Source organism: Dermacentor albipictus, chromosome 4 (genome assembly GCF_038994185.2).
Source record: "Dermacentor albipictus isolate Rhodes 1998 colony chromosome 4, USDA_Dalb.pri_finalv2, whole genome shotgun sequence".
NCBI classification, from domain to species: Eukaryota; Metazoa; Arthropoda; class Arachnida; order Ixodida; family Ixodidae; genus Dermacentor; species Dermacentor albipictus.
Window position 1 is genome coordinate 125,093,556 of NC_091824.1, and position 12,410 is coordinate 125,105,965.

The following is a 12,410-nucleotide window of genomic DNA, read 5'->3' on the forward strand; positions in this document are numbered from 1 at the left end:
TACAAGAAATGAAAAAAGTGCCTTCCACTAACCACGCTGCAAATGAAAACGTTCACTCCAGAGGAAGCGGATAAAGACTACACGCACGCAAGCACGCACGCACTTATACAGAAAGCGAAATCACTGGAGTCTTTTTCTTCTCCATTTTTGCGCTTCTCTTAGTAACAGTGGCAGTCATCTCTTCTGAGCTACATTAGCCGAATGTATTAGCGTTATGTTTGAAATTCTCTACGCATTTGACTTCCAAATTTTGAACCTTTGCCATTTACCTGCGTCTGACATGGCGGCTGTAACAAGATGGCCACCGTTGTTACTTGCTGCCGCTATTGACGACGACGATGATGACGAATGAAAACGAGGACTCGGTGTCCGTGAAGCTATTGCCAGTGGTTTTATGGCTACACCAACAACACGCTTCTATCTATCTATCTATCTTCTATCTTTCAGTATTTTTACATACGGCTCGTCTACACCCTGATTCCGTAATGCCGCCTCCATGACTGCTGAGGTTTCGACAGAATCAAACGCTTTCTCTTAATCAATGAAAGCTATATATAAGGGTTGGTTATATTCCGCACATTTCTCCATCACCTGATTGATAGTGTGAATATGGTCTATGGTTGAGTAGCCTTTACGGAATCCTGCCTGGTTCTTTGCTTGGCAGAAGTCTAAGGTGTTCCTGATTCTATTTGCGATTACCTTAGTAAATAGTTTGTAGGCAACGGACAGTAAGCTGATCGGTCTATAATTTTTTAAGTCTTTGGCGTCCCCTTTCTTATGGATTAGGATTATGTTAGCGTTCTTCCAAGATTCCGGTACGCTCGAGGTCATGAGGCATTGCGTATACAGGGTGGCCAGTTTCTCTAGAACAATCTGCCCACCATCCTTCAACAAATCTGCTGTTACCTGATCCTCCCCAGCCGCCTTCCCCCTTTGCATATCTCCCAAGGCTTTCTTTACTTCTTCCGGCGTTACCTGTGGGATTTCGAATTCGTCTAGACTATTTTCTCTTCCATTATCGTCGTGGGTGCCACTAATACTGTATAAATCTCTATAGAACTCCTCAGCCACTTTAACTATCTCATCCATATTAGTATTTATATTGCCGGCTTTGTCTCTTAACGCACACATCTGATCCTTGCCAATTCCTAGTTTCTTCTTCACTGTTTTTAGGCTTCCCCCGTTCCTGAGAGCATGTTCAATTCTATCCATATTAAACTTCCTTCTGTCAGCTGTCTTACGCTTGTTGATTAACTTCGAAAGTTCTGCCAGTTCTATTCTAGCTGAAGGGTTAGAAGCTTTCATACATTGGCGTTTCTTGATCAGATATTTCGTCTCCTGCGATAGTTTACTGGTATGCTGCCTAACGGTGTTACCACCGACTTCCAGTGCACATTCCTTAATGATGCCCACAAGATTGTCGTTCATTGCTTCAACACGGATGTTTCATTCATTAATCTGCACATTTATTTTTCATTAAGGTTCCTCGTTACTACTTGACCCATGAAATGTTTGTAATTAATGGCCTAGACAACCGCTTCACTTCGAAATCCAAGTGTGTGTGTGTGTGTGTGTGTGTGTGTGTGTGTGTGTGTGTGCGTGTGTGTGTGTGTGTGTTTCTGTGTGTGTGTGTGTTTCTGTGTGTCAATCAATCCATCAATCAATCAATCAACAAACATATCAATGTATAGGTAATCAGAGATAATTATCGAATGAGAACAAGGCACGTCTTATTCTGGGTTGGTGAACCGTTCGAACGTAATCAAACTAACGTACGCAGGGACCATGCGTAGAGCAAGACGCAAAGGGTTATCCTCTTGGACAATTCAGCGCTATACGAAACAGTGGTCAAGCACTGTTTTGAGTGATTTGAGAAGCCAAGGGACGAAGCACTTGCAGCACGGCCCGGTCGATAAAGGCACTGTTCTTTATCACGCAAAGCCAATCCGCGGTATATCCCTATCCTTCACGTAGCGCTCGGCTCTCTTGCTTCAGCGTCGTACATAAGAGCCAACATGGCACACAAAGCAGGCGAACAAGATGCAGCACAGCTTAAAGCCGAGGCACCTCGCGTATCGCACAAGCACAAACTCGACTATTCTACAAGAAGTGGAGGCAAAGTCAAAAGTCATAAGTCGTGTAGTGCATAACTGCCCTCTTTCACTTCAATGAATGCCTGACAGCCGTCAGACTGTGAGCCTGATCCTTCTTCGAGGTCTGCTTCCGGCGTGCGATCCGCGTAATGGCGAGCCCTGGCTTTTGTCCACGAGCGTTTTACGACAATTCGCAAACTATGGGTTTCTGTTGACGGTTCAATAAAAGCAGAAGCTGGCGGTTTCGACCGCTGTAGGCTAAGCACTGCCTCCACGAGAAGAACCAGTGATTTGGCGTCACTTTCGAAGAAGTGTGCCGTTACCAGCGTTTTGTCTTACAAACGGCAAGCATGCAACGGGCCTTCCACTGCCAGAGTATTGCTCCTGTCTCGCAGCCGTCACTCCTTATAAAGCAGGGCTTCAATCTCTGCGAGCTAAGCAAGCATTCCTCTTTCTACATTTAGGAACGTCGATGTAAAATTGCTGCAAGAGTCAGCGAGTTCTACTGCACGTACGGCTTTGAGAACTTCTGCTTTAATGAACAGAAATGCATACATGTAGCGCTATACGGAACGGATGAAATATCATACGGCTGCGGAGAATATATTCAGTCGTCGTTCTGGCAAAAATTTAGTCTCGCGCATTAATAAGACACGCAAGCAGTGGACGTCAAAACAAAACAAGCTTTTTTTCTTTCCTTTTTTTTTTAAGGGACGAATAAACTACTACGAGCTGGATACCTTGCGTTCCAACTTTTAACGCTTATTATAGATCTCTCTCTCTCTCTCTCTCTCTCTCTCTCTCTCTCTCTCTCTCTCTCTCTTTTTGTTCAGTAACCCCTCAGATTTGTAACAAGGAATGTTGCTGGGCCTCAGCGCACTCAAAATGCGTAGCCGTTTCCCATACATGGCCATAAAAGGCACTCCTTGGAAGCACGAAGTTTAGCAACAAAGATACACAATTCGTTGTTGAGGCCAACAATCGATTTCGCGCAGCTATACCAAGCCGCAAGTCATTGTCTCTTTTAATAGTTTAGAAAAAGAGGAACAAAGCTTACACAAGTTCGCTTGGCCACCTAAGAATAGTTTTGGAGTTTCGTATATTGAATGTTTCTGTCCAGTTGATTAGGTTCTCTCTTCTTTTGTTCATTTTGCATGTATGGCCTTTTCATAAAGTTTTAAAGAAGTCTACCCAATAAAGTTACTTCTCGTCTCACGTTCACTTTGTTCAAAGCTTTGTGACTTCACGTTCTGCAACATTGCTGATATTTGGTACCACTTCCAAAATAACCTACGCGCGAAGCGCTGTGGGAGCTGCTGCCTTGACTCAAAAAGAGCCTTTCTGTGGAAACAGCGGGTATAGTGCTGCGATAACAGCCGCGAATTTATCTACAACTTCCTTTACTTGTAGAGATGGTTTTCTATCGCTCCTTCTTTATTGAAATTCTAGTTTTCTTTGATATAAACAGTATAACGGTAAACGGTAAACGATATAAATGTAACGATATAAACGATATAAAGGGCAAACTGCATAAATTTATAATTTCTTTAATTCAATTAGTAAGTAGAAGTAATTTCCCCTATGTTGTCCTTGGTGTCTTTGTTGGCTTCTTATGATATGATTAATAAAAATCGGGCTCCTCGATTAAACCTCTTTCTTCTCGTTCGTTACATAACAAGGCTCTCGAATCCGGCAACATTGATGCCTTCAGGTAGCACGTGTGGGTTTATTAACCTGTTGCCGTCACCCAAAACTATCATGTACTCGTGACGCCTGCAGCAGAAAGGATGTTTTCCATCCGCCGACAAGGTTTGTGAATGGTGGCGCTGGCTAACACTCCTAGGTTTAGTTTGGAAGTAAAGCATAAATACCCGAGAAAGTAGATAGGAAAACGGCGCCGTGGTAGCTCAACTGGTAAGAGCATCGCAGACGTAGAAGACGTGGGATTGTTCCGCACCTGCGGCAAGTTGTTTTTTTTATCCGCTTTCATTTCCATTAGTTATCATTTCTTCAATTCATTTAGTCAGTACAAATAATTATCCCTATGTTGTCTTTGTTGTCCTTGTTGGTTACGTACAATATATATATATATATAAGTGTGTGTGTGTGCGTGTGTGTGTGCGTGTGTGTGTGTGTGTGTGTGTGCGTGCGTGTGTGCGTGCGTGTGTGTATGTGCGTGTGTGTGTATGTGCGTGCGTGTGTGTGTGTGTGCGTGCGTGTGTGTGTGTGTGCGTGTGTGTGTGTGCGTGCGTGCGTGTGTGTGTGTGTGTGTGTGTGTGTGTGTGTGTGTATGTGTGTGTGTGTGTGTGTGTGTGTGTGTGTGTGTGTGTGTGGCGCCGCAGAAAACACAAAGGGTGCACCAAGGCACGTTGTATCAGCGCTTTCCTAGGGAAAGTTCGTTAACCTGCACGAGGCATGGCGATTGATGAGCAAGGGGACATACCTACTTCAGAAACACCAAGTACAAGATGCACACGAAGTCGCTAAAGCTGATTCTTTAAGTCACAGTTTTATTCAGGGAGCTATGAGTTTTTTTTAACTAATTTCACATTGCCGACCTTGTTAAAGAAGTAAATCCAAAAGAAAGAATAATACAAAAAGAAAGAAAGAAAGAAAGAAAGAAAGAAAGAAAGAAAGAAAGAAGGAAGGAAAGAAAGAAAGAAAGAAAGAAAGAAAGAAAGAAAGAAAGAAAGAAAGAAAGAAAGAAAGAAAGAAAGAAAGAAAGAAAGAAAGAAAGAAAGAAAGAAAGAAAGATTGACGAAGAAGTCAGCTTTCTTATGTGTTTCCGGGCAGCGAAGTTTTAGACCAAACTTATGCATGTCGTCATCGAGCTCTGTAGAATAAATTACTCTTATATGGCTGCTGTTCCCACAGAAAAACAAATTGGCAGAAACCCGTAAACAAGTGTGCCTTCCTGCTTGCTGCAACCAATCAGCTATGCGCGGTTTTGTTATTTGAAGTTGCACCTATTTAGTAAACCTCCCTTAGGCGCTTTTAACGAATGATGGCAAGAAAACGTAGAATTAAACCAAAATACAGAGCTGTCTGGATTGCATAAATTTCTTACGTAAACTATAGATCTTAAAACTAATCAGCATTAACAAGCCTTCCGCGTAATGATAAAGACAAGAAAAGAACAGTACCTACTTTTAGAGTTTCTTTATATTGTTTCGGTTAGCCGAGACGTCGTTTTGAGTGCCGGTGTTAGTAATGTTTGCATTTGTTATTCGCGTGCCTGTTGTTTGTTTGCTTACTTGTTGGTTTGTTTGTTTGATTGATTGATTTTTTTTGTGTACGCGTGCATGCGTGCGTGCGTGCGTTTGCCCGCCCACATTGGTTTGCTTTGCCGCAGTACGACAATGTTTTACAGACAAAGCATGCTTTACAGGACTCATTCAAACACTCAAACCTTGGCCGCTATAACGTAAAGCTATTCCAAACTTTTCTATTCCAATTCTGCTATCAGCCCTCCACGATTGGTCAAAAACTTTTTTCGACCACCCCCACTTCACCTGTCTATCACGCGACGTCACGGAAACCGCGGTACCTCCCCATCTGATATGATGTGTACACACTGATTATGCACAATTTGACAGAAAAAAGAAAAACAGTTATTGCTGATTCGACCCCTTTTCGCCATTAGCCCTCAGCTATTGGTAAAAAGTTTTCGGGCTGCACCCACTTCACCTGCCTGTCACGGGACGTCACAAAACCGCAAGAACGCACCGCGTCAAAGTGACGTGTACGCGATAAAGATGCATTAATATGCCGAACAAAACTGAATTTTCTTCGGAATAGCCACAGGCTGCCCCGTTCCGAAAGGAATACAAGGTGGCTGCCGCCGATCGCTCAGACGCTGGCTACTTGCACCTGCCGGAGAGCATCGGTCTTTTTGCGTATAATAAAACTTCTTGCGTGGCCGTGTAACGTTTTGGAGCACTTTCGGCACGTTCAGCCCGTCATTCTGCCAACTCTTTTTTGCTGAGGGTCCGTGTTAGCGTCATTCTTGAGATTCGGTTGCATGGCGCCGCGATTTTCGACCAGCCACCGCAAGCTAAGGAAGGGAAAGCCGGCCAATCGTAGACGCCGGCACCACCCTTTTCATCCGGTTATCGACTTTCAGTGCAGTGGCTCGGCCCCATCGAATCCCTCTCCACTTGAGCGTTCTCCTCGCCTCTTGTCAGCCAATTAGACACGACAAGCCGCTCAGTGTAGGCAAAGTTATTCGTTTGTCAAGCAAACAAAAGTGACCTCCTATAAACGAGGAGAGCGTTTGATTGGTCTGTTCAGACAACCCTGCGGGTGACCGCCCGGTGCTTGCGTTGGTGGTTACGCAAATTTGACGTCAGGAAATTGGAATAGAAACATATTGGAATAGTTTTACGTTATAGCGCCCCTTGTTTGGAAGTTGTGGCAACTCAAGTTTTATTGAGGATAGACCAATAAATGGGTGGTTACGAAACCAACTTGTCTTGTATTATGGTTAATCCTTCTCTTTTTCTTCACTTAGTAGTGAAGGGGCGCCGGCTACAGAATGCTACATAAAAGTTAGCCTTTACAGTCTTTGCATTCGCTGTACATTCAAGTGAATCAATACGCAAGTAGATTTATCTTTTTCGGGTACCTAATCTATTTTCAACGGGCAAGGAAAGAAGAAAAAAAAAAGAAAATGATATCCAGCTAAGTCTGAACGATGTCTGCGATGCATTTAGTAGCGACGTAGTGCAAAATTGCATACGATTAATCCAGTATTTTTATATGAAATTAACAAACTAACGGCTCTTTTAAAAACCGTATGCATTGCGCGCTTTCAATTCGTTAAACGAAACATTTTCCTGTCTCAATGAAGTCTGTCGTAAAGCGTACTACCAAGCTATGAAAACCCATATGCATATGTCGATGTCCAACAGCAACATCGAGCGGGACTCCAACGTAAAATTTTATGCTTCTGACAACCGGTGCCGTACGCCACCAGTTTGCGAAAGTGCTAGTTAAGCTAAAGTCCTTCGCGGTGCCTTCAGCAAATAATATTGTGCTTATACTCTAGCCCTGGAGGTAGTCCGTCCACACTAATAGCGCTAACGTCGTTGGGCTTTTTGTTTCTTAAGCTTTACGACCTTAACAACCTAAACGAACTGCCTGTTCGCTTAAGTTGTGAATCGAAGCGCAAGAGCGCGACATGGGAAGGAACCACTATCGCGTGTCACCAGCAGCACAAACGAAAAGTAATCACCTTTTCCATCTGCATATTCATGTTCAAAATTAACCACAGCCGTCATACCTCAAGTTGTAAGGTCTCTTCTTTTTTCGCAATGCGCTAATGATCTGCAGTGGGTTGTGTGAGTGCTCGGGTCCGTTAATACACACGCGTATCGTTATTCATACTACAAACTCTGAACCAATTTCTATTTTGATTTTCAAGCTTCTGCAGTGACGAGAAACAGCTAGCTGCAATAAACCCTTCTCTTCCTACTCAGTTTTGCTTTAACCACCAGTGCTGAACTAGCCAAGGCGCACCCACAAGTTCTGTGCGGCAAAAGGACCTCGTCGTCTTTTGCTTGGACGTATCGTGCGTTCAAGTCGCGCGGAAAAGGCTAAGAAGAAGCGCTCGTTGCATAAAAAAAAAAATCGAATGACGCAGCATAGTTCGCGCAAGAGCGTCTTGCGAAGGCAAACTTTAGCGTAGCGGAGAAGCAAAAATGAGAAAGGCGCCCAATAAGAGGAGTCAGAGTGCGCCGAGACGAGCGCGAGCGCTGTGGCGATTGGACGACGCCCCCGCTATTGAGCGCCAATGAGCGCGACAGGCTGAGGTCACGTGCCACGGTGACGTCGTCCGCGCAGAGGCGTGCAGCCGACTCGTATACCGCTATAAAACGAGTCGCGAGAGCTGACGAAAAAACTTGGACCTCGCGCGGTGCGAGCAGTGCCAAGCAGCGGGGCAGCAGGAGACAGGCACATCGAAGAAGGCAGTGCAGCGCCATCTATCGCCTAGCGACAGAGCTCCGGAGTTTTATTCCGACTCGGGCCGCCGACACCGGTACCCATTCGAACCGCCGACGCCGTCTCTGAGAAGCTGTGAGTGAGATGTCTTCATCGCCTGCTTGTTATGATGAGCTACGAACCGCATTTAAGACGACGTTCATATAGAAATATTCTGTTTTTTAGTCAGTCCCCTCAGCATGAACTACCTCTCGACAGGACATTCAAAGTTCCAAAGTTTCTTCTCTTAATCTGTTGTAAGAATGGAGAACAAATTGTTAAATTAAATGGTTGGACATTGTTTGAAGGCCTAAAGATAACTCAGAGATGCGAATCGAGCAGTCAAGTGAACACTTGTACAAAAGGGTTTGAAAACTGAACTAGAGAACGGTTAAAATACTCTGGTATAATTATCTGCGCGTTATTCTATAATAGACGACGACGTTAACACACGCAGGTATAGCTACAGCGAATATGCCTCTTTTATGGAAATATCGGTGCGCAGATGCGGCGTCAAAAAAATTATAAACGACATTTTTTTTTATACTACAACCCATGGAAAATTCTCTCAAACACTATCAGCAAAACGCAAGAATTGTTGTGATAAGACTCTGGAGATTCAGTGCTCAAGGTACCCATCTACAATGCATGCATTTTGCTGGGATGGAAACACTTCACATTTTTGTAGGACAGAAAGAGAGAGACTCTTTAAAGAATTTTGGAGAGATTTTCCTTGGCGCCGCTCTTAGCGTGCTGCTCCAGTTGGGCTTGGTGAATAATAAAATGAGGAGGTAACTTATTGCCCTTTCTGGCTCGTAGTGTGTCAGTATTATCTTCAGTTTGGTAGCTGATCCACCACTTGAATTTGGCTGACATTAGACTGCAAGCCAAAAAAGAAAAAAAACATGTCAGAAGCCCACCGCAACTGAGACCTATTTCAAAGTTGTAGGCTTTTGTGTTCTAACTTGTAACATTGCTCGCAAATGAGACAAAAGAAGCCAAGACCAGCGTTACCAGAGATGCAGAAGGGAAGCGGTGTGGAACGGAAATTGTTTAAAAAGTATTCATAACACAAGTGCCCCTTTATTCAGTTGAGGTGAGATTTCTTTTACAATCAGTCAAAGCAAGGCGGTAACATAAAGCGTCAAATGTGATAATGGAGCAGTCCGCAAGAGACGAGACTATTTCAACACATAACATACTTTAACACGATACTCACACTGTCTGCGCCCATTTTCCCGAATGTTCGATCTAACGGCGAGAAAGAAGCTATAAGCAATGAAAGCCGTAGGCCTTCTTTGCTTAAGCGCCGAAGAAACAAAGGAAAAATACCCTTCTTTGTGCAATGAGAACCGATTTTTTTATTCCCACTCCATTACGCGCTGACTCTTAACAACTAGCCCGTTTGTTATCAGTTTCAAGCCGGGGCGAAAATTCGTACTACTTGCGGTGAGCATTTCCTTCTCTCTCTCTCTCTCTCTCTCTCTCGCCTTCCCACCTAGCGTTTCGTTTTGAGAGGGCATGTACACACAGTGGAAGATGCGCTAACGTTCGACCATTAATTAGCTTGTACAGAATGAGTAAGCAAGCGCGGTGTATCGTGCATTCTTTGCTGCCAAACAGTTGGCCCTGAAGATAATTGGACATGCGGCGTTCTTACGAGGAACGCCGCATGCATCGAGGCACGACGCCGTTGCAGAGACCATCTATTTGACTGCCGAGTTTCAAAGCAGACGCATGCTTTTGAATTACATTTTTTTTTTCCTGTGTAGCGCCATTGTTCTTCCAGAAATTTTACCGCGTTGACCCTAACGATTTCCCCCAGCAAATGCGGTGCTGCGAAACGGTCCTGGCGTATCTCACCGCAAAAGGCTGCAATTCTATTGGCCTACATCCAAAACCTCGTCGTCGTCGCATTGCCGCTGTTCCTATTCAGTCAGCTTGCGACGTTTTACGAGAGGCCGAGCACTACGATTCGAGAGATTGGATTCATTTTCATATGACAAGCATTTTGTCAAAAAAAGCTCAACGAATAAGTTACCCATATTAACGTGCCAAGATGCGGAAGGCGTAAAGCGCCAGTACGCGCAATACTTTCTCCATGTTAACTTTGGTGCTGAATTCTGAACAAGTGCGTGTAAAGAATGGGTGTACTGCTGATCTACCCACTTTTTTTTTTTTGCAACTTGACAACTTTGTTTGGAGTGCAGTGTGCTATGAACACCATGCTAGAAAACTAGAACGCCTCCTTTTCGCGTCTCATTCCTAACATTTTTTTTTGTAGTAACACATTGCCTACATAAACAAATATAGTAAGCGTTAGTGACAGAAGTTCCCGTCGCAACGCTCAGCGCCCATGGTTAGTCATTTGGAAACTACTTTTGGCACTGCTGTTACGTTATATGCTATGGCGAGGTCGTTACTCGACGAGGTTATTTGATTAGGCGCACTGCGTATATATGCCAGGCGCAGTAGCAGTGCGTCGCTGGGTAATTCGTGCCTTACTAGAGACGGTGCGAACAGAACCTACTCGCAAGAGGTGCCGCCTGCATTTCGCGGCATATGCATTACTGGCTCGCGCAGCAACTGTCATTGAGTTAATCTCATTTTGGGGCTTTGGAAGCGCTATCCGACCAGAATCGCGACGCTATCTTCTCGTACGTGCTTGAACTAGACGCGACGCGTAGTGCACGCCTCGCGTTAAGATTTGTACGAAACTTCCGCTATCACGTGATAGCTCCGGGAACGGTTACGAATTCGCGACGTGTCTGTCAGAGTAAAGTTCGCTTCCTGCTTTTCTTAATGTGCGCTCCAGACAGCCGATTCTCGACAGCGCGTGTTATGGACGAGTTAACAGAGCTATGACGCGAGCAGGAAACCCTGCTTATGAAATGAATTTCACTTGTCACAATGCGCGGCGTTATCGCAGACGTGAAAAAATGAATATAGGAACTACTTTTTCCACAACCCGCCGTGGTTGCTCAGTGGCTATGGTGTTAGGCTGCTGAGCACGAGGTCGCGGGATCGAATCCCGGCCACGGCGGCCGCATTTCGATGGGGGCGAAATGCGAAAACACCCGTGTACTTAGATTTAGGTGCACGTTAAAGAACCCCAGGTGGTCAAAATTTCCGGAGTCCCCCACTACGGCGTGCCTCATAATCAGAAAGTGGTTTTGGCACGTAAAACCCCATTTATTATTATTTACTTTTTCCACATGATCACAAACGCGTGGTTTTGTGTGTCAGCCTTTTGTGCATTGTTTACCGTTTCTTTGTGTACTACGTTATATATGAAATTGTGTTTTTTTTTCTCCGGTTACTCAATTTCTAGCAAAAAGAGTGAGTCATGCAGTGCAATGCCGCACCACAATCGGCCTGGCAGAATTTTGGAGAGTACTTGCAGCTGCAGGTAACCTCGGGTAATCATGAATGAACAGTAAAACGCTGTGCGCGAGAAGAAAATATTATTAACTATCTGGCGTGCTCATAATAGCCAATTACGATTGGTGACCAATACGTTAGCAAATGCACTAACCGTCTATAAGCAGGAACATATTAAAAGATATGCAGGTTTGTCAAATCTTCCAACGATTAGCAGACGTCTGCTCAAGGTATCGTAAAGTTTAGTATATTTTATCTGCGTAACAGAGCACAGAGCTGTAACCACAGGAAACGGCGCACCTGCCAACCTGGGAAAATTAAAATTCATAAAAATCCTGCTGACAAGACAAAGAAGGGTGGGTAGAGGAAGAGCACGCAACTTTTGTGGAATACATAAGCTTTTGTTTATGATGATTTACTTTTAGACGCAGTGCACAAGCCGCAGCAAAATAAGAACAGCAGGAAGGGAAAAGGAACCCACTGTGTTTATATCATGGACACCTTTTTTGCCACTTTGTTGTTGCAGATTTCACCTGCTTCAGAAGCTTGTCTGAACCAACTTGATCGCAGCGAGTAACATTTTGGTGCATGACATCTTGCTTTCCCACAACAGGGCGGCAAAATTATGGTCACCAATATTTTTCTCATGCGTTTCTTTTTTTTTTTTGCAATCCCGAGTTACCCCATCTTTCAACCCTTTGAGAATTTTTTTTAATCAACAGAATCTATTCCTGTAAGACATGACACAACATTCTTAAAGTCATACCACGAGCCCAAATTCGTAAACCTTACGAGAAATTCGGGATACTTGCCAGGTATGAAAACGTAGCTCGGACGAGTTTTCGGCACAGGCATTACTCGGCATCAGATCATCCATTTTGGGTAGCGCGATAGGCGACTTGCTAACAAGCACGGAATGTGTTCGATACGCCGATGGATTAAAGCGGACGACCATTA

The 12,410-nt window shown here is 44.3% G+C and overlaps 1 protein-coding gene across 1 annotated transcript in view; it reads left to right on the forward strand.

The window, feature by feature from the left end:
• Window positions 1-8,005: 8,005 nt before the first annotated feature.
• Window positions 8,006-12,410, forward strand: part of LOC135899598 (RYamide neuropeptides-like) — a 60,486-nt gene continuing 56,081 nt past the window's right edge. The window contains exon 1 of the mRNA XM_065428903.1: window positions 8,006-8,168. The gene's annotated coding sequence lies outside the window, so the exon portion shown is untranslated. The remainder of the gene's footprint in view (window positions 8,169-12,410) is intronic.